This window comes from Mytilus galloprovincialis, chromosome 5 (assembly GCF_965363235.1).
Source record: "Mytilus galloprovincialis chromosome 5, xbMytGall1.hap1.1, whole genome shotgun sequence".
Lineage (NCBI taxonomy): Eukaryota > Metazoa > Mollusca > Bivalvia > Mytilida > Mytilidae > Mytilus > Mytilus galloprovincialis.
In genome coordinates this window covers 62591485-62614560 of record NC_134842.1, presented here as the reverse complement: position 1 = coordinate 62614560, position 23076 = coordinate 62591485, and the positions used below count along the sequence as shown (strand labels likewise).

Below are 23076 nucleotides of genomic sequence, written 5' to 3'. Positions count from 1 at the left end.
ATTGGCTGTATAAGATGTATTTATAACAGTTTGGTCTATGTCTTGTATTTGGAGAGTTCCACGCTCCCTCTCTTTATGGTTTGATGATTCCGTAGTTGTCTTATTTCAAGGCTTTGACTTTTACTGTTCGAACCACAAGTTTTACTTAAAATTATGGGTTTCAGTTCAGAAAATTATACCAAGGAAGAAAAAATCAATCAATTAGCATAAAATGTTCGTTTATGCGCAGGTTCCTCATTTGTATGTTCATATCAATTTAAAGCTAATTTTCTTTCGAATTCGCAATACTCAAGTGTTATAGGGTGTCGTTCAGGTCACATGTTTACCTTATAAATCCATGCCGAAGAGTGGGCATCGCATTGTCTGTTTTAGGATGCCTCGTTTTGGAGTGAGTATTATTCTTTCAGTAATGAAACATTACAGCAACAACTTGAAGCCTCTAGGTACGGAATATTATCGCTGCATTAAAGGCCTATTAGTGCCTTTGTCTGTTTTCTATTCTTTGGTCTGGTTGTTGTCTCTATGACACACTCCCCGTTTCGGTTCTCTATTCTATTTATACTAAAGAGGGTTTGGCGCAAATAAACTAGTTCGAACGCGCTGCATTTGTATGCACCTGTACTAAGACAGGAGCCTGTTGTTCAGTGGTTGTCGTTTGTTGGTGTGATTCATAGGTGTTTCTAGTTTCTCGTTTTCTATATAGACTAGAACGTTGTTTTTCCCAGTTTGAATTCTTTTACACTAGTTATTTTGGGGGCCTTTAAAGCTTGCTGTTCGGTGTGAGCCAAGGCTCCGTGTTGATGGCCGTTTTTTAACGAATACGAGGGTGTTGTTTAACTACCTTGACTACCCTTGAGGGTCTTGCACGGTCGGCCATACTTCGACCTATAATTGTTAACTTTTAATACATTGTGACTTGGATGGAGAGTTGTCTCTTTGGCACTCATACCACATCTTCTTATTTACATTGCATTGTCATGATACAATCTGTATCCGACATACCCTTTTTTCATTGCAGTCTAAATTTTTTACCCGTCATCTCTTAGCATGATATTTTCGACAACGAAGCAGGTTTTGAACAAATCAATTATCTATAATGCACAAAGAGAACACACATAGCCGAGCTGACACCTACATGTATGTTCCCTTTTGCTTGAATTTGTTGTTTGTCTGATCAGAGAATTATTATCATTCAGATAATACGCAGATATTTAGGGTCAATAAATTTTAAATCACAATCTCATCCGGAATGGATATTAAGGTAAATTCAGGGCTCCCGAAAACGAAACTATCGGAGAAGGAAATAAATATTTAATATATTTCATATGTCAGCTTCAACAATGAAATACTATCTATATAGATAGGAAGGTGACTTTTATCATCAATCTTTTGCTCTCCAATTGATAATGGTTGAAGTGTTGAATACGGTCCGTTGCGTTTTCAATTTAAAGACCTAACCAATGACAGACCTTGATTGTAAACATTTAGATTTAATTTTTATTGGAACTATTTCCCTTTTTCTTTAGCATTAATAATTCAGGATGGCATTTTAATATAAATATTGTGCCTCTCTGTCCAAAAAGTATAAGTGATCTCGAACATACAATATACACAATGGTAAGAACATCCATGTTGTCGATGAGATAAGTGCTAAAACAAATGATGAATCAATCAGGTCTTCCTAGCAAGGCATCTCTTTCAAACACTGTTTCGTATCTTCTTTTTTTGTTCATATTTGTCTGTGTGAATATACAATGTACAATTACAAAAAATCTCGACTGGATTTAGAAACGTTTGATTACGTTTTCGTCCATTAGTTTTAAAAATAATTCTGCGCTTATTACGTTTTTTACCAATAGTTCAGGGTGGAAAATTACGACGGATTTTGGTAATAAGTAATTTTTTATGCATATTTGCTGTTCACAAAGCGTTTAAATTCATTCAAAATCGTTTTCTTCCTTTAGACAATAAGTAAAAAGTTTTTATTTCAAGTTCTTCTACTACCTCATTCACCTTTGACTTGCAACAGTTTTGATGCGAGAGGTACTGCATGGCAAATCGTATGCAGACGAAATGAAAACACCCTTCTGGTGTTATATACTATAAGTCTTGTATCTTTCATGTATGAATTGTTAATGACTAATCAATACAGCAGTAAATACATTAAAAAAAATATGTAGAACTTTGTTAAAATGAAAAGTTCAAATAGTGTTTATTTTTAACGATCAATAACATGGTCATCCCTAAATATTAAAGTTTTTTTTAACCGTTGTTACCATTCTGGTAAATCTGACAATTACTATTACTGTTATCATTATCATTATCATTTTGTATAACGAGAATAAAGAATGGCTCAAAATATGAATGAATGAATGAATTATATACCGTTGACAGAGACGCATGAAGAGAAAAAATCGTCAAACTCTAAAAAAAAAACCAAAGAAAACAAAAAACAAAGAAAGAAAGAAAAAAAGAGTTCATGCATTTGGTCTCTAATTGCAAAGATATTCTCAAGCGAATCAAAATTGAAATCTTAAATTCACATACTTAATATCCTACTCAATAGATTCGAACGATATATAGACAAAAATGCTTAAATTCCAAGCCAAATATTAAATGTAAGTATCTTGACATGTTAACATTTAGATTAATCCTTGTGTTATTTTTAGGATATCAGTTCAAATTTATGGATGTTAATGACAGTGATGTGTGCTCATATGTTGTCAGTTTTTGGACAGACCAGTAGGGAAAACAATGTTCTGCTAAATCTATTGAGAACAAAACGCTCCTCTGATTGTGACGATAATAACTGTTTCAATAGTATAGCCCGGAATTCCATTTGTCCGTGGCACTACAGAATAAACTTCAATGAATACAGACGCCCTAGAAGTATACCAGAGGCAATCTGTGAAAGTGATTCGCCCAGAATTTTACCAACCCACGGATTATCCTGTCTTCCTATATCAGCCCAAATTCATGTTAAACAACTTGTTTTAAATGGACATTTTCAATGGCGAAATATTGATATACGCGTAGGATGTACAGCTGTCCTACAGTAAATAATTGGCATTTGGAATTCTAAAGGAAGTGATCTCGATAGAGCATTATTTATAATCATAATTTATTTTATATTATTGTATTACTCATTTTAGTACATCTTATTGTTAATATTTTTAATCTGTTATATCTACTTTGTAATAAAATGTCATTTGACATAGAAATGTTTGGTTTTAATCTATATTAAACAATGTGATATATAGCTAGGTGAACGAATTTGAATTATGGACTTGCATTGTGTGCACTATTTGTGAAGCTATATTGGTATTCCGTTTGAATATAACTGAGGATTATGGTATCATAACATTAATACCCTTTTTGCTTAATTTATTCAAAATTGTCGTAGATTCCAATCACAAACATCTCGCACGTTCCCCCTTGGCCTCGGAATAAACTATTCAGTTTAGAGGGGTATAAATGACATAGTTTTCTTTTCTTTTATTAAAACTTTTTTAAAAAGCATCATCTTCAAACGTAAAAGGTATAGCATTGGACATTTGCTTTACTTTTTATAGTGTTTCTCAAGAAAAGTGTTGAGAGGGGAAAACTTTATCAATCTTCCCGTTTCTTTTTGGGCGATACAGTAATTCCAATTCCCCACAAATCCACAAATCGAATAGAAACCAATTTTATTACTGAAAAAACAGAACCCAACGAAAAGACAAACGACAGTCTGCCCAACACTTCATAGAATGGAGCAAAAACCAAACCGGAAGGGATATAATTTGCTCAAAAGGTGAACGCAGAACCTGAGTCACATTTTTTTGTAATGTAATTTTTTTTTTTGATGAATCAATGGAGTTTTCCTTGCAAGGCATCTCTTTTTAGTATTAAAACGAAATAAAGGCATACGTTTTGGCTAATAACACGTCATATAGGATGAAATGGGTAGGAATTATGCATTTCAAGTGATAGAGTCCAACATACTTGTTAGATTTACAAGTTTTGAACAGGTAAATTGACTAAAAACTAGACTACCACTTGAAGATGACAACCCCGGGAAAGCCGTTATCCCCCTGTACAAACGTCAAGAAATGGGACATGTCTATCAGAGGACGAGGAAGTCTACACAATAACTTCTATATCTCATTTATGTTATCTTTTGGAATAGTTTTGAAATTCAATTCTTATCATGAATCGACAGTCAATGACTGGGAATGTTTAAGTTATACGTATTGTCTAGTGCATCGTTGATCCCCATGATTGTAAATGGAAGAAGCAATTTATAAATTGCATTAAATAGAATAGATTTTCTGGATGTATCTCGTCTAATTATTTGAAAGTCATGAATGTGTAAATTGATACGCTGTAACGTTGGGAGCTATATAACAAAAAGAAAAGATCTAAACAGAAAAGCCAAATTTATCTACATTCAACTTTGCCTTAAATAGTTCATGTTTTTTTTTTCTTATATTACCTAGAAAGATGTTTATAGCCGTCTGAAATTTAAATCGTAAATAATCTGATTGGTATATTTTGATTTTGATTCATTAATAATTTGAAATAAATCTATGAAGTTTTAATGTTACAATTTAACAATCTCACATGAATTTTTTTTTCTAAAATTTTCCATTGGAGAACATCTTTAGCCAAAAATGAATTAAAACAAACATGAATAGTAAAAAAGTCATTGTTTTCAATTTTCAATCGTTTCTCTGTAAAAAAAACAAAACAAATCATTCACCAATCTGACTATATAGATGTTTTATAGATTCCGAAAACGAAACTATCGAACAGGAAAGAAATATTCAACATAAAATATGATATATAATATTATAGTGTATCATTATCATTGTAGACAGGAAGATGATTTTCATTATCAAACTTTAGCTTGCAAGTTGATAATGCCTGAAGTGTTTAGAACGGTTTGTTGACTTGTGTGTTAACTTTCAAACCAATGGTAGGTCTTAGCTACACACACCAATGCCAACATATCATTAAAACTATTTCCCTTCTGGTTCATTGTTTAACATTATGAATGACATTTTTACATACTAGTAGATATTTTCAAATCTATTTAAAAGGGATAAGTATGCACCAAGCATGGACATGTACAACACAATCGTAAGAAAAACAATGTCAGTCGAATGTTTACATACAAAACTAACGAATAAACTGATTATAGAAACCAGGATTGAAGTTTTGAACGCTAGACGCGCGTGTCGTCTACCAAAGACTCTTGTGTGACCCTTGAAGAAAATGATTAAAAAATCAAAAAATAATACGAAGTTGAAGAGCATTAAAGATCGAACAAAATTCCGAAAGGTTTATCAAATATAGCTAATATTGGCGTCACACATCAGCATATAAAAAAACATGTACACTCCCAATACGTTTGTAAATTTGGACGCAGTTAACCTGTAAGTCATATCTGTATCGTATCATAACGAGCTTTAAGCGTGTATAGGGCATACGAAAAGCGTACATGTTTGTGTTTTACACGTCCATAGAGCGCTAAAACTACGCCAGGCGTATGTTAGAAACACGCCCCGCATACGTCCAAGTAAAAGTCCAAGTAAAAGTCGAACGATGTTGAGGCGTGTATGAACAAAGTGACCTAAACGTGTCTCAAACGTATCTTTAGCGTGTTTCAACGCGCTTGTTGTATGTTGTACGTTTGTTTAACAAACAGGTATACGTTTGACAAACGCTAGAGCTAGATGAAAAGTTTATAGCTGCATAAAAAAATTCTGGAGTTATATAGCGTTCATCAAGCGTATACCTCTACAATTTGACGTACTTCAAACTTACGCAACGTGCGTCTAGCAAATTTTAAGCGTTTTTCTTGCGTGCAACTGACGTATACGGACATATTCAGTGTTCTCTTTACGTCTGGTGCACGTCAGTCTAAACGCCAATGTGTGACGCCGGCATAATTATGATGCCGACGTCACACATTGGCGTATAGACAGACGTACACCAGACGTTAGGAGAAAATGTAAGCTTGTTCTCGACTGACTACTACACTTTGTTCATTGAGTGTAGCGAAAATACAAGCGGATTTCCAGTTTAGAGATAATTAAGTGTTACCGGCGTCACACATCAGCGTATAGCTCCGACGTACGTCGGACGTGGTAACAAATCATGTACACTGCCAATACGCTAGTAATTTTGGATGCCTTCAACTTGTCAATCATATTTGTATCGTATATGCACAACGAGCATTAAGCGTGTATTGGGAGTACGAGAAGCATACATAAGCGTTTATCTGGCGTTCAATTAACGTATGATAGCGTATGTCTGGCATTTGTCTAACGTTGATGGAATGCACGCTACGAAGGAAAAAATGCCCTTGAAACATATTTGAGACGCGTCCCAGTCGTGTCTGGGACAATAATCCGTGCATTCAGCGTGTCTGGGACGTTTAACACATCTACATACGTTTTAGTTAAAGTCGCACGATCTAGAGCGTATACAACGTGACCTTAACTTGTATCAAACGTATCTGTAGCATTTTCAACTCGCTTGTAGCGTATATATTACGTGCGTGTAGCGGAGAGGTATACGCTTGACAAACGCTTGAGCTAGATGAAATTTTTTAAGCTGAATAAATATTTCCTCGAGTTATAGCGTTCACCATGCAAGCGTATACCTTTGCATTTCGACGTACTTTAGACTTATGCAACGCGCGTTTAACGATTGTTTAGCGTTCCTCTGGCGCGCAACTAACGTATACGGACTTTGCCAATTTTCTCTATACGCCAATGTGTGACGCCGGCATAGGTCCGTATACGTTAGGTGCACGCAAGAGGAACGTTACTTTTGAGGTTCAAGAGTAACTGTATTTACCAATTTCGTTATAACTATTTATAGAAGGTGTTATTTATGAGATTTGTCTACCGGATCAGCAGTGGGGTATTCAGTGCAAGTTTGGTAACGTCAATTATGGCTGGTTTTAACGTCATTTGTACCACATAATCATTTGATATTTACGACATTTTTCTAAAAATAAATAATCAAGAGACAATTTAATGAGGTATTTAGGTAGTTTAAACTCGTCAACTCAGCGACTTTTTTTACACTCGTCACTCCACTATTGATAAATAAATCAAAACCGCAAACATTACTGCTTCAGATTAAGTCTTTACGGTCAGTGGATTGTCTGCCTTGAGTAATATATTGTCAAATTCATAGTCATATAATTACTGACTTCATGAGGGCACTAAATTAACGATTTATTCAAAATCCGAAATGAGCAGTCTTTGAGTTTTTGTCATGACATATGATGATGTTCTTTCGATAATATTTCGTAAACTGAAACAATTAACATCCTATGACGTTCAAGAAGTGGTGAAATTCTACATTTCTTATGCTGAACATAAAAATATACATGCCAATGGATGTGCATGTTCGTATTCGTCGGGTTTCAAACACAATGGTCAGCATCGGTTGAACAAATTACTACATAAAACGTACAACAGATGGACAAGTCTGATTAAGAAAAAAATCTGCTCAGAAAGCCAATTTTAAGCATTGTAGCGTTAAGTCGTATGCTGTACATTTTCTGGAAGACATTATGAATGACTTATTTGAAATTTTATATAAAAAAGGACATACTGAACGGTAATTTCGTATGATCGGTCACAACCTAACAAGTCCATAAGTTCACCCAGGGTTCATTATATGCGTGTAACACTGTCCATTAAAAGGAACATATCTTATCGACACAAGTGAAAGAAATTATTGCTACAGGTAAAGTAAACATTTGATATATAAATATGTGCCTATTAATCATATGTATACAAAAGATATTGTTTTTAAATTTTTTCTCTGAAAATTAAACTTTATAAACTGGTGTATTTTTTTAAGAGATAACATAACAATTCGAATTAATTTCAATGTTGAAAATTGCATCGTTCTATATGCATGGTATGGCTTGTTTATATTATTACGGATGGATCTTTATTCTTGTGTTTGTTTTTCTTCCTGACTGGTTTGTATATTTTGAAAATTTTACTTTAAGCAAAGCGAATAAAACTATGTACAAGACTTATCTTCTCGCTTTGTCTAATTGGCATTATGTTTTATAAGATCTTACTTTAATGACAATAGTTTCCACAGTAATGTATTCGCTAAAATGACTTCAATATGCAATAAATATTTGTAATACATAGAATCTATATTAATCCGTTCATTGTTGACTTCAAAGTTAAAAAGATATCATGGAGTTGCGGCTAATAATGAAGTCCAGATATTCACTGAAAGATACTTAAAGCATACTGGTGTGGAAATGGCTCGAAGTATCCAATAAGATATACATTGATATATATTACTTTCATTCTGATTAAAACATTCTATTTGAACTCGTCTATTTGTAGTAACTGACAGTCTGTTATGGTGTATAAAAGCGTTCACCGAAGCACATTCTGTATCATTGGCAAAATTGAGCGCTTCATACATTAATGTGGAACCAGTCAACGCTCTAACAGCAGACCTATTAGAATAAAATTAAAATTCTTATACTTACATTCAAGACAAAAACAAGAAATCACGTGCTAAATCAAGCAGTCCGTTTGTTTTTATTTTAAATATCATAATAAAATTGAGAAAGGAAATGGGGAATGTGTCAAAGCGACAACAACCCGACTATAGAGCAGACAATAATGCATTTTTGTGACTAAATGTCGTTGGAGAGCATGGGTGGTCATTGGTGTTCAAAGCGTTTTATTTTTGAAACATAAAACGTCACTTTGAAACGCCATTAAAGTCTTCAATCAAAATGATGGAATCTTTATGAATCATTTAACATTTAAGTCTTAAAGGGGCACTAGTTGCCAAATTCATGTTCACTGATTTGACTCAAATCTAATATATTGTTTAAAACAATGTAAAACATTTTTCCAAACTATCAAAATTATAAAATAAACAATTTACAGGACATGGTCTCAATAAAATGTAGCTTCGTTTCGTAAGAATTTTAGCCAAGACGCCATCTAGTTAACTATTGAGTTGACCTTCTATGACCATATAAGCGATGTCAAGAGATTTGTGTCTGCTTTAGGTGTCAGAACGCAAATTTAAAATCCCTTATTATTCAATCATTTTTTTCCTCAATTTCCACAGCTTTCTTTATATCTTACCCTATGTTTAACTTTATAGAACCCAGATATACACATAATTATAAATGTATCATAAATATTGAGCTCATAAGTCCTCATATTGTAATGCAAACTCATGGACAAGTAAATATTAGAACAAAATGGTGTTAGTAGTTGTTGTCAGTTTATGTAGTTCATACGTGTTTCTCGTTTCTTGTTTCTTGTTTTTTATATAGATTAGACCGTTGGTTTTCCCGTTTGAATGGTTTTACACTAATAATTTTTGGGGCCGTTTATAGCTTGCATTTTGGTGTGAGCCAAGGCTCCTTGTTGAAGGTGTACCTTGACCTATAATGGTTTACTTTTATAAATTGTTACTTGGATGGAGAGTTGTCGCATTGGCACTCATACCACATCTTCCTTTTGTAAAGTTCCCTATGACACACTAGCATTTGTCAACCGGTCCTTCATGTAGGAATATGTACTTTTATAAAGTTCTTTATAACAATAGAAAAATAATGAAGGGCTATCTTATTCAAAGACAACTGTCTATTTATAGTTAAGATATGGATTGTATTTTAGATATAGAGTAATTCATTTTGGTTAATGATGTCCATTAACACAGACGTTTTTACGGAACACATTCGTTTATTTTATTTTTTTCTAAATTTACCTTTGAAGCTTAGTTAGTTTAAGCATATTCATTTATAGTGGATTGGGAAACAAGTTATTGTAATATGTATTAATCCCTTTCCACTTTGCAGGTGCAAGTTCTGCCTTGGAGCGGCATTAGCATGCATTAGCTTACTCTTTTTTTAAATCTACAAGGGTGTTTTTTAAGTGAAGAGGTATGGCTCTCACTTAACATGGGTCAGCCATTTGTCGTCCTCTTTCGACGGACTATCATTGTTTCGTCAAGACAATACTCGCAAATGATGTCATGGGAGAGCAGAAAATTCAGTTCCTGATATTTTCTCCCCGGAACGGGTATCGAACCCGGAACCCTTGTAATAGTTTTCCGATGCACTAACCACTACACGACGGCTCTTTTAAAGCATATCTCATTTGGTTCCGTATAACACTTATCAATTCAAAGTTTTAAAAAGTTTTGAAATTTTAGATTTTTGGAATTTTTATCAAAGTTTTAAAATATCAAAATTCCAAATTGTGTAAAAGTTTTGAAATTTTGAAATTTTAACCAAATAATTAAAATATTAAAATTTTAAATATCATTTTTAAATTTGATAGTTTAGAAATTTGATCAAACTTTCAAAATACTTAACTGAACGTGCAATTCACTTTTTGAAATTTTGATATTTAAAATTTTGATTAAAATATCAAAAATAGAAAAGAGGCGAAAAGAGGGGTACACCGACATAAGAGTATTTGTAATTACTGGAAATTTGATCAAAGCTAATCAACAACTAGAACTGAAATCAATCTTGTTCTTCCAGATTGTCGCAACGCGCGGCAAAGGATTTAAAAAAAGAAAACAGTCTGATAAACGTCTAGTTTACGTTGTATAAGGATATAAGAAGATGTGGTATGAGTGCCGGGGAGAAAACTCTTCATCCAAGTCAAAATTTGTAAATGTAAACCATTATAGGTCAAAGTACGGTCTTCGACACGAAGTCTTGGCTCAAACCGAACAGAAAGCCATATAGGGCCCCAAAAAATGATTAGTGTGAAACTATTTAAAGTCTGATCTATTCAAAAAAAAAGGTGTACTTGCATATATATCTATATACAATGGAAGTTGTTGAAAAGTGGCCCGAACGTTGTGACCATCGAAATTTTGCAATATAAATACTAGTTACAAAAAAAATGTAGGACCACAAGATTTTAATAAAACAGCAAGTGCAGGACTCATACGAGCGCCAGATTTAGTTAGAGGGGCATTATTCTAAAGCGGTTTTTTTAAATTATTGGTCACACATGTTTAGAAAGAAAGGGGAGAAATCCAAACAATTATCACAAACGTTGTTACAAATTTGACCTAAGACGTCAAAGAATTTCGCATAATGCATTTATTGCATATAAATAAAAAAACTATTATACAAATTGAATAAAAAAATATTGCATGTAAATGATTTTTCATACCAATTGAAAAACAAATTTTGCATTTGAATGAAAATTATACCATTTGAATGAAAAATTATAACATTTGAAAGAAAAATTATACCATTTAAATGAAAAATTATATCACTTAAATAAAACATATTGCATCTAAATGAAAAAATATGCCATTCAAATGAAAAAATATTGCATTTAAATGAAGAAATATACCAATTAAATATAAAATATTGCATTTGAATGAAAAATATAGAATTTTTGCAACCAATACCATGCCATGAAACATAGCATAAACATTGATAAACATTACGGATCAAACGTGAATTGATAGTCTTTTTATTTTTAACGCTGGAATATAATAAATTTAAATACGTTAATGACATTTCTAACGCTATTTTGATAAATCCACCTTCAAAATGGTATGCACTTTAACCGCGCGTAACGTCATACAAGAGGTCCCGTTCTACAGAGGGGAATATGATGTTCAAAGGGGATTATGATACTCAGAGGGGAATATGAAGTTTTGTTCGACGTCACGTGTGATAGTTTCAACCAATCAAATTTTGATTTCACCATCAAAATCTACATGCAGAGAAATAAAAGCAACTATAGGTCACCGCACGGCCTTCAATAATGAGAAAAGGCCGTAAACTATACAGTTTAGGCAGCTATAAAATTATCGAACATGAAAATGTGTATCAAATCAAACGAGAAAACTAACAGTCTAATTTATAACAAAATATAGGTAACGAAAAACAAGTTTGACAGGGATGACAAAACGATATTTTTTGTCGCAATGCTATTTGTTTAAACGTATGCCCGGCCCCCCATTAATATATACAAAATATTTCGTTGGAAATTTGGGAAATGTCATTTAATGACAAGTTTAATATTTTGCTAAGAACCTAGTCTCGGGTTTATCTTTTTTTGTTACACCTTTTTTTTTTTTATCTGAACGGCTTTACCATCGGCTTATATCGAGATAATGGTAATGGCAATTTTTATTCTGGTATATTCCTTTAAAAGTTGTACGTTTAAGAAACTAGAGTTATCTTTCTTTCATTTGATACATGATGCGATGATACATAATATGTAAAAGTGAAAGTGAGGTGAAACTATAAACTATTCAATGAATATTGCTTACTGAAGAATATTTATAAATCTGTGGAAAACTCCCTTTTAACACAGGTAAGCCGCAAATGTATTTTACTTTCTATTTTACAAGATATTATGTTAAACTTAGTAATTGATGTCGAGGGTTAATATTAAAGTACATCTGATGTATTTAACCTTAAGGCGGTATATCGTATTATATATATAATAAAGGTCCATACCAAATCTTTATTTATTTGAATAATTATTGTACAAAAATGTATCATCATACTTGCATGAATTATTGGTTGTTATTATAGTGATTATTGAGCTTAAAAACTAGTATATACAAATACCTGAGGGGTTATTGGCAATGACCCAATGTCAAAAGTTCAAATTATGTATAATATTGATATTTTCTCATTATGTTATTATATTTTCTTACTGTTGTTATTAAGTGTGCTATGATTGTGTAGTTAAAGCAGGCGTTATCGTCTGCATAAGATGTAAATGTACGTCAGAAATTCTAAAACTATAATATTTAAAGCATCAGAAGACAAACGCGAGGTATAGTAGGTATTCAAGACTTGTTCATTTTTAAAAAGCTAAAAATAACCACACTATTTAACCATGGATACTTGTATGTATGTCTCATACCAAAAAGGCAAAATGAGCTTTTCTCCTCACTTGGTGTCCGTCGTCCGTCGTTGTTAACTTTTGCAAAACAACTACTATGCCAAATTTGACAAAACTTTATCAAAACTTAAACAATCATCATTAGTTTATGTAGTTTTTAAAATGTGTCCGACGACCCCACCTGCCACAAAGACGGCCAACATGAAACCATTAGCGAGTATGGTCTTGAGAAACGATTATAGTCCGTCAGGAGGGGACGATAAATGATTGCCCGTGATAAGAGAGAGAGTCAACTCTTGCACGTGAAAGGCACTCTTGTAGATTTCGAAAAAAAGCAGGCTATTGCCGCTGAAAGGCAGCACTCGGACCCGCAAAGATAAAAGGGATTAATATAAGTTGCAATAACTTGTTACCCAATCCTCTATAATAAAAAGGTTTAAACTCATACGGCCAGTATGGCTAAAAAAATAGAACATAGGGACAAAATGACGATTAGTAGTTGTTGTGCCAACTGTCATTCGGTGCTACATGTAGGCGGGTGTACTTTTGTAAAGTTCAAGATGACGTACTTTAGTTACTTCGTTCACCCGGTACAACATAAAGATATACATGTTTATACTTTCTCCACGACACACAAGCATCTGTTACCCGGTACTGCATGTAGGTATAAAAATTACGTACTTTTATAAAGTTCTCTAAGACGCACTAACATCGGTCATCTGGTGCTGCATGTAGGTATATTTACTTTTTTTAAGTTCCCTGTGACACACTAGCATCTATCACCCGGTACAGTATGAAGGTATATATGTATGAAATTGAGAATGGAAATGGGGAAGGTATCAAAGAGAGAACAACCCGACCATAGAGCAAAAACAACTACTGAAGGCCACTAATGGGTCTTCAACACAGCGATACTGCTTTTTTAGAAGTTCTAGCATCTGTCATGCGATGGTGAATGTAGGTACATGTACTAATGTAGTACTATAGTTGTTCCCAGTAACACACTAACATTTGCCACCGGATACATCATGTAGGTATACATGTTTGTACTTTTCCAGAAGTTTGCTATGACACACTGTAGCATCTGTCATCCGGTACTGCAATTAGATAAAAAATTATATGTTTCTTTTACTTTTTTTTCAGTAAATAAGATATTACAGCTTACTGACGACTGGATTTTATTAACTATCATATCCTAAGCCATGGGTACGTATTTTGAACATGTAACGTTAAATTGAGATGAATCATAATTAATCTAAACAATGAATTATTAAAAAAACGCTTATGAATACTGGTTATCACGTTTCAGGATTATGCGTCGTTTACTTCATGACAATGCGCATGACAGCATTGTCAATAATAATTGGATCTGCATACATAGAACCGTCATATATTGTAACATAAAGGAATTGCATGGACCTTAAGTTCAAGTGAGTCATACACGTAACCATTAATTGTCGTTTTATAAGAACTCAATTACTATGTCAAACCCTCGTCGGATTTTACGAATCTTGGTCTAACAGAGTGGCGACAGATACCAGAGGGACATTCATACTCATTAGTCGAAAACAAACTGACAACGCCATGACTAAGAAAGAAAAGACAAACAGACAAACAATGGAATACCAAACAATGCCTCAAAAGTTAGATCCTGCTCCACATGTTGCACCCGTCGTGTTGCTCTTCATGTGTTGGTAAAACCTCGGTAAGATTCTTCGTATTCAAATGTATCCGTAGCAAATTTTGAGATATTGTTTATTGCTTTCCGTATTTTATTGATAAACTTGAAGGCCTCTTCTGTGGTTAAAGAAGTTCGCTTCTCAGTTTCAAAATAATTAACTTTTCAAAACACTAGTTTATATTGATAAGGGATTAAGAAAGAATCAAAAGAGCAATATATAGGTCAATGTGCTTGTTTTCGAAATATTAGCCATTGAAATTTTGGCTGGAAAATATTATCTCTTGACTTTTCATAGCTTTATCATTGACAAGTTTAAGTTCTCAAAAACTATTAAAAACTAATTAAAATTTTATAAGACTAATACAGATGGCTTATCATTACCTATTTAAAAGATTTATAAAAAGAAAAAAGGGGTCAATGGGCAATTTCTTTTTTAAGCATTCAAATGGATAAAACCAGAGGATTCCGAAAATCTGACAAAAATCCCAAAACATGACAAGTGAACTTCCTTAATATAGAAATGCAGTCGTGGGATTAGTGTTATTTTTTTTTTTAGACATCAATAACTCAGTCAACTCTATTATAAACTTGGACGGAAGCTTTTCTATGATAAGGTGATAATATTGAAACAGATTTATAAAAATACCTATGAACGCATTTCCATTTTCGTATTTTCGTTTTTTCTGATACTTGATTATCTAAATTGAGTAGGGTTCGGCTATTGTCTGCTCTTTGGTCGGGTTGTTTCTTTGACATAATCCCAATTTCCATTCTCAATTTTATTTTGTTTTTTACACAATTAAATGACGGCGTGCACTAAGTTGACGGCAACTGTAAAATGCGCTTTTAAAAGATGTTTAATACAACCATGTTTGAAACATTTCTTAAAATGGAAGTTGTATTTATGATAAAATGATGAATGCTAGCCATTAAAATCTAAATCACTAATTAGGCTATAAAAATAAAATATGTAAAGTATGAAACTAACGTAGAGAAAACGGCAAAAATATATGTAACTTGTAACATTAAATAAGTAAAAAATAGAGTTTCTGACCTAAAATTAGTACAAATTCATCAAATTTTCCCACATTATCGAAAAATATTTTTTTTTCGGATTCAGACTATGACATTATACGAAATTCGCCGCAAATGAATTAAAAACGACAATGGTGGATGAGTTTGGAATGTAACTCGTTATGTGTAAGAGGTAGTAATTTGGAAGAATTAAGACTCAAAAATGGAAGAATCGGTTAGAAAAATATGTAATTGCTATTTTTTTGTTGCAAAATAACTCGAATGATTCGATTGTCCAAGCTGAATACCTGATTTTTTTTTTTAATGTCCAGCTACCATTTTACAATTTAAAGAAATGACGTTTTAACGCTATTTTCTTAATAGGGCCTACGACGTAGTCACTTCTTTTCCATTACACTGCTCTCAATATTTATATTTCTAGAATGTACATTTTCTGCACTTTGTTGTTCGAAAAAAAAAGAAACATGTTGATTTTGATAAATGCAGTGTCCAGCGTTTTTGTTACGCGTTTGTTTTCTGGTGACTAGGTAAATGATTTGAAGAAGTTACGTTTGTGAACTCAGCTTTATGCACGCCATCATAGATAATATCACATATATATTCATCCCAAGATCTCACATACAGGTAAATAAGATCGGGTAATTTTTTTAACAGTCTATAGAACCAGAGACATATATACACATGTGTATATATGTCTCTGATAGAACTAAGGACAGGGGTCTTTTGAAATATTCATTTTAATCATGCATATTAATGTTTATATTGTTTATTTTTTGTTTGTTATGTAGTATCACAAGCTATAAATGTATGATGTTATGACAATAAATATTTGAAGTGTTTTTTTACGGACATTAGTAGCAGTCATTGCACGTGAGACACATGGTTTAATTAAACACTTTACAAAAGTTTATTTTATTGTTAAAAACTTCATTCTAGAGTACATCATTATTACAATTTAATGCTAACAAAAGTTCAAATAAAAAAAAACAAAACTTTCACTTAATCAAAAATGCAAAAAGTGCCATGCTGTCATTAGCATCTTGCCTCATAGTCAAAATCATACACGTAGGTACTGATCGAGCCTAAATGACTACATGATTTAATGAGTTTCTCTAACTCTATGGAAATATATCCCTTTCCGAACCGATTGTATAAAAAAAAAAATTAATCAACGTGTGGTTGTCGGTAATCTCAGAAGATGATTGGCTGAGTCAAAGGGTCATAACCTTTCTCAGCTCCCTGAAATGATCAAAATGTTCTAACAGGTGTCAATGAAATTAACAACTTCGTGGAAAGTGGAAGGCACTCGAAGGGAATTTTGTTTTAGAAAAATCATTAGAGAAACAGATTATTACATAGTAACGCGTGGATTATCGAATTTATCCAATCTCGACAGTTAAATAATAAATTTTTGAGTCCTCGCCAAGGCTCGGACTTTAAAATTGATAATTTAACTATCTCGATTGGATAAATCCGATAATCAACATGTATCAATGTAATAATCTATATATATCGTGCATTATTATAACTATCACAACATTTCAGTGGATTGTGTATTTTTCAGACTCGGCAACGTTACCATCCAAAGCCAAATTGCGTCAAAAGATAAAGCAGACAGAGAGTGATTTCATAACTTACTGTTGTATAATTATGAACAACAAGCTATTGATTGCTGATTTTAATTCTAATGGTTTGATTTTGCAAAATATGGACGGAACTCGTGAAGATCGTTTCAATTTGTCAAGTAAACCATTTAATTTAACAGTCATCGATAAAGAACACGTTGGAATCACTTATTCTGACAATAACGTCAGTACAGACCGTATTGCTATTTTAAACACGATTACAAAAGAAGAAGAAAAATTTGGGAAATGCATCATAACACCAGAAGGAATAGCATGTAACAACGATGATGTCTATGTCCTTTCTATGGACAACCGTCTAGACGTTATGAGAAAGGAAGGAAATATAGTGCGCACTATCTCACTTCCGAATATCAAACGTGTTTCGACCCTCATAATTGATGATGGTAAATTATTTATAGGTGAACCTATGTTTCACGCACGTGGGTCTGTAACTCCTAGCATAAACTGTCTAGACTTAGACGGGAAACTAATTTGGGAATTTAATGATGACGAAGGCGAAATATCTAATCCGTTTTCTATGGCATTAGACGGGGTAGGAAACGTTTATGTTTGCGACGTATATGCGCATATTGTTGTCGTTATTTCACCCGACGGAAAACATTACAGAAAACTTTTGTCGGAAGCTGACGGAATGCAATCGCCAATAGGGGTTATGTGGGACAAACAATCTGATTGCTTATTAGTTTGTAATGAAAATGGTGAAATATTTTTTTATGACATTGAGTGACATATATAAGTTTTGACTTGATTTTCAAGCTGTTTATTGATATAAAAGAAACAAAAACAATAAAAACAAAAGAAAACCGCAATTTTTCTATTAGATTCAATATCACAATTATTCACGACAAGTCAACTAAAGGCAGTTTTTGAAATTCATCTTTAAAAGTATGAATTGGACTCTTAAATCTAAAATGATCCTAGGGTTGTTATCTAGTTTCAGAGAAGAGCAGGGATAACAAACAAATTTCCGAATTTTAAGACTTTTATATTGGATTGTCGAAATTTTGAAGACCAGTATTGCATGAAAATGATCTGCTTCTGATCATTGATGTTCTCTATAGATTCTTCATAAATAGGAAATAATCTGGTTTAGAATTACATTTCTGAACTTTTTGTAGGTAGAATTTCTTGAAAGAGGGACGAAAGATACCAGAGAGAGAGAGTCAAACTCATAGATTGAAAATGAACTGACAACGTCATGGCTAAAAATAAAAAGTCAAAGGCAATCCTGTTGAACTCTTTCACTACCATTTCTGATACTGCTAAATTGTTCTAAATAACAGTAGTAAACCGCTATTCAAAATTCATAAATCGATTGAGAAAAAACTAATCCGTGTTACAAACTAAAACTGAGGGAAACACATCAAATATAAGAGGAGAACAACGACACAACAGAAACACTAAATGCAACACACTCAGAAACGAAGTATGAGATAACAACTGCCATTAACAGAAATAAACATTTTTTCAAATGTTCAAAAAAAAGGAGGAATAATATACCGTCTTTAAAAAAACAAATCCGCCAACGCAAAAACTCGATTTTAATGTAAGATAGACAACATGATTATCTATAGAAAAAAATGAATAGACAATCAGGTATCCACAAAACACTACTCTGTAAACAAAAGTTTGAATAACATGAACCAATACATATGGGTGTGAATTGTACTCCGGGAGGGTGTACATTTTGTTTTCAGGAAGGATAAATAAGAGACGGATAATACCACAAACAGAGAACAAATCTCACAAGTTAAAGAGAGACCGACAAGTCTTGACAAAAAGAAAAACGATAATATGATATACAGAAGTCTTCATAAACCTTCATAAAAGCTGGGCATTACGAACTCAACAATAAATCGGGAGTGATCTGATTCGCAATTGAACATTTATTGCTGCGTTCGTGGCATCTTTTGTGGTACGCAATTAAATTCGATAATGTAATAAACGAGAATAAAAGAACAAGGTTTAGAATTATCTAAGATATCGATATTTCACTATGGTCAACGATTGATTGTGGCGAATGCAATACGTCTGCAGAGAGAAGCATTTGGTCCTTTTTTCAAAAGATACCATGACACGGACAATAAAAAGTCTGGTAAATATTAACTTCTTTTGCCAATTTTGACGAAATATTTTTATATAAAAACGAATACCACAATAGTAAAATTAAGACATGCTCGTTCAATTTTCTGTTCGTATTGTCAACTGTTTATGGTACGCAGAAGATGACAACACACATACTATAAACAAAACTGTAAATGTGATTTAGAAATGACAACTTAAGCATCCCTTGGTAAGAGGATCGTAGAAATACAGCTATAATTAAGCATTGAACTGCCTGAATTGTACGCAGCAGATCAAGGGTTTAGGGGCCTAGGGCAATTGTACTCACTCTTTTTCATGTTTGACATATTCAGAAGCTTTTCCGGGTCCTCGATACTTTTCATTCTTCTCGTACGCCACTGTCTAAGATGGCTGTATGACTTGCGATCTATATCACGTATTTATGGAGCATCGAAATCTGAATTTCTTGCTTTTTTGAATAGGTTCATGCTATTGCTAAGTAAAGTATGCTTCTTAAATCATCTTCTGGTGTGATCATTACTGACTGTTTGCTAAATTTATTATAATTTGTTATAATGTATTATAATTTATAACATCCTTTTTTAAGTAATTTATTTCGAGACTACTAAACTTCTAAACACATTTTAAAAAGGGGAAAAGATATATAGGTGCAGGGAAAGAATAAAATCAAAGAAAAACATCAATGTCAAAAAAAAAGAAAGAGCAAAAACAGTTAAAACACTTCTGGTTGCACATTCTACTTTATCATTGCCTTAATATGTAATTCAAACTGAGATAAGACTCTTATTCCACAATTTGCCATATTTAACAAGTCCACACATGAAATAAAAACACCGAGTTTGTCGTGAAACGGATAATCGAACTTTTATGAGGAATTGATGAGAAGTGCACCAATTTTTATGAGTATCTTAAACTTTCATGCGGTATCCAACATTAAAATGAATACAATGATTCTATGGAGGTTTTATTGTGTAATATATTTTTTTCGTTTATTGTCAAACACCGGTCAGCAACTGTTCAGCTTAAAAACACGAGGTATTGTGTTTTATAAGTACCTAGGAAGTGTATCCAAATATTGTTAGTTTATCGCAACTTATCAAAGGTCACCTGTGTTTATGCGTGGTTGCCATACTAGTTGTCCTATTTAGTGTATAATTATAATTACCGTACGAAGATGTCTCGTCGATTCATAAGTTATAATAGTTGAATTTTCTATGTTTTAACGTGTGGTGTATCAAGATATACCACATTAGTAAATGTATACAGAATAATGATCTTTTTTTTCTAATCTACCTCATTTGTGTTTTCCTGTGAGCATGTTAAAAGGTACCAAAGACCCATAACTCTGAGAAAAAAAAACGGTTCAGCTATAAAGGAAAACCATGTAAGAAGCAAATATTAAATAGATATTTGTTTTATTGCAAATGATATCTGTAAAATATAAGTATATATATACATAGAGAGAGAGAGAGAATAAAAGACAACAATTACAAATAAATAAATTCATAGACTATATATATATATATATATATATATGAAACATATTTGGCGCATTGTGAAAATAAAATAAAATAATTTGAAATTCACATGCATGAGATCAGTAAAATAATGAGTAAAAAAGCTTAAAATAAATATGAATATATAAAAAAAAAACACAAAAAAAAACACAAAAAATGCACAAAAAAAACGAAAGATATTATTGATATATATGCTTCGTATTTAGAGGACGGAAGTAGATGTTCACCACTTTTATTCAAATTTTTGTCTTCCAGGGTGTTGATTATATTTATTAATTTTATGAACTTATCGAAAATGAAAAACATTCGAAAAAACATTTGTTCCGATCCCAGGTTATTTAATGGCGCTATCTGTCGATGCCCGCATCTGCTTTTTTTCTTCACCAAGAACCCTGAAGAATACCTTCAGCTAAAAGTTGGTAAAACCAAAATGTATTAATATATCAGGAACTGTTGAAACACATTTGTGATTGTTTATGGAGAAACCCTTCGGATGACAACTTTACCATCTTTTCATGTTCAATTTCCAAAATGGAAGAACATAGATTGTTCATTTTTATTAGATATTGAAATCTTATGGAAGATTATTTCACCTCTTTTTCAGCAGATTTATATTGCCAGTTTTTGTGAAAAAGTTATTTGCTTACTGCAAATTTCTATTGGTAAACATATATAATTTCTCGTTTTCCCCATATCGATACCTTTTCGCGTACATATAAAATTATACTTGAGTATCAAAACATCATCTACAACTATATTTTAAATAAATTTTTTCTTCAAATAAGTTCTTACTGTATTGATTCGGAACTATAAATAAATCCATACAAGTGAGAGGTTTAGGCAATTATTAAACCAACTCTAAATTTTATTCGGAAAATGCCTATCTCAAGTCAGGAAAATGGCAGTTGTTTTCATAAGATCCGTATTTGATAGGGTTTAATATCTTATCAATTTTGAAGAACTTTTGAATTTGCTTTAGTATTTTTGTTAAACTTTTTTCGCCCGTAATAAAGAATGTAAACAAAACATTGGAAGTAAACCTGCACAAAATATATGAAGTATATGACAAAATATCACGACAATATCAAAAATATAAATTATTTGGTTTCGGTTGTTTCCAAAAAAAATTGAAATCTATTTGAAATTAATCTCTGAATGAATTGTTGTTCATTGGTGGATATATTATCAGCATGTACTGGTTCTAGAGGAGCAATCCATAACAGGCGTACATCCCACTCTGATTCTTTCTTTTGTGGCCGTAAAGTTGCTCGTTATAAATGATTGCCGTTTTACATCCATATTAATTGTAATTTCCTGGCATTTGAAACCATGCTGAAATCCAAATCTTGGTACAGTACTGGAACAAACCATCTCAGGAATAACGTATGGTTGTCTGAAGTCATCTGTGTTAATTCTAGGTATCCATGGACACACGGCGTCTTTTATGATAACGTCGTGACATGGAATACAATTTTGAGATGATCTTTTAGAACGAAAGATATCTGCGATATTACGGTTTCTGATTTCTCTAATATTATTACTGGTACTAACAACTTTTAAAATCATCGCTGACAATATGAACAGGCGTAGTATGGCTGTCTAAAACAAAGGAAATTATAGTAACTATTAGCATTCTATAACATATAAATTTAAAATGATTCTTATATAACAAGTGGTATATTTTAATAGCAAAAGATGATAAGTTCAAAAACAAATTCTTTCCTGGACAATTTTGTTTCGATCGCTGACTGACTGGTTTCCTGAATATCATTATACATGTCAAATACACAGCCACGCCTCATCGAGGATATTATCTCTAAAATATACTAGTAGAAAGCTGGTATGACTTCAGTAAGACTCTTGCTCACAACCAACACACACTTTCATTTGAAAGTAATTGTATTATGTCTGGTCTATGAAACTTTTGATATATGCGTTAAAGATTAGTTAAGTTTTATTCAATCAAAGATAACTGTTTAAGAATTGTTAATTTCACATAGCCAAGGAGATGTTTTGTGGGTGAAAATACAGTTATGCATTTACAGAGATTACATTGTAAATTAATGGAACATCAATTTTTTAACTAAATGGACCATTAATTGGAAAATTTTGGTTATGTTCCCGAAATAGTGAAACATATATTTAGTTTTTTATTCTAATAATTATGGATATAGTTGCTTTGCTTGAAAGTGTTTTATTTGTGCCCAGAAATTAAT

General features: G+C 32.5%; 1 long non-coding RNA gene across 1 annotated transcript; it reads left to right on the top strand.

Moving 5' to 3' along the window:
• Window positions 1-12222: 12222 nt before the first annotated feature.
• LOC143074632 (uncharacterized) lies at window positions 12223-18067 on the top strand. The gene is made up of 3 exons (XR_012977979.1): window positions 12223-12356; window positions 14040-14102; window positions 17177-18067. It is a non-coding gene; the product is annotated as an uncharacterized LOC143074632 (long non-coding RNA).
• Window positions 18068-23076: the final 5009 nt, after the last annotated feature.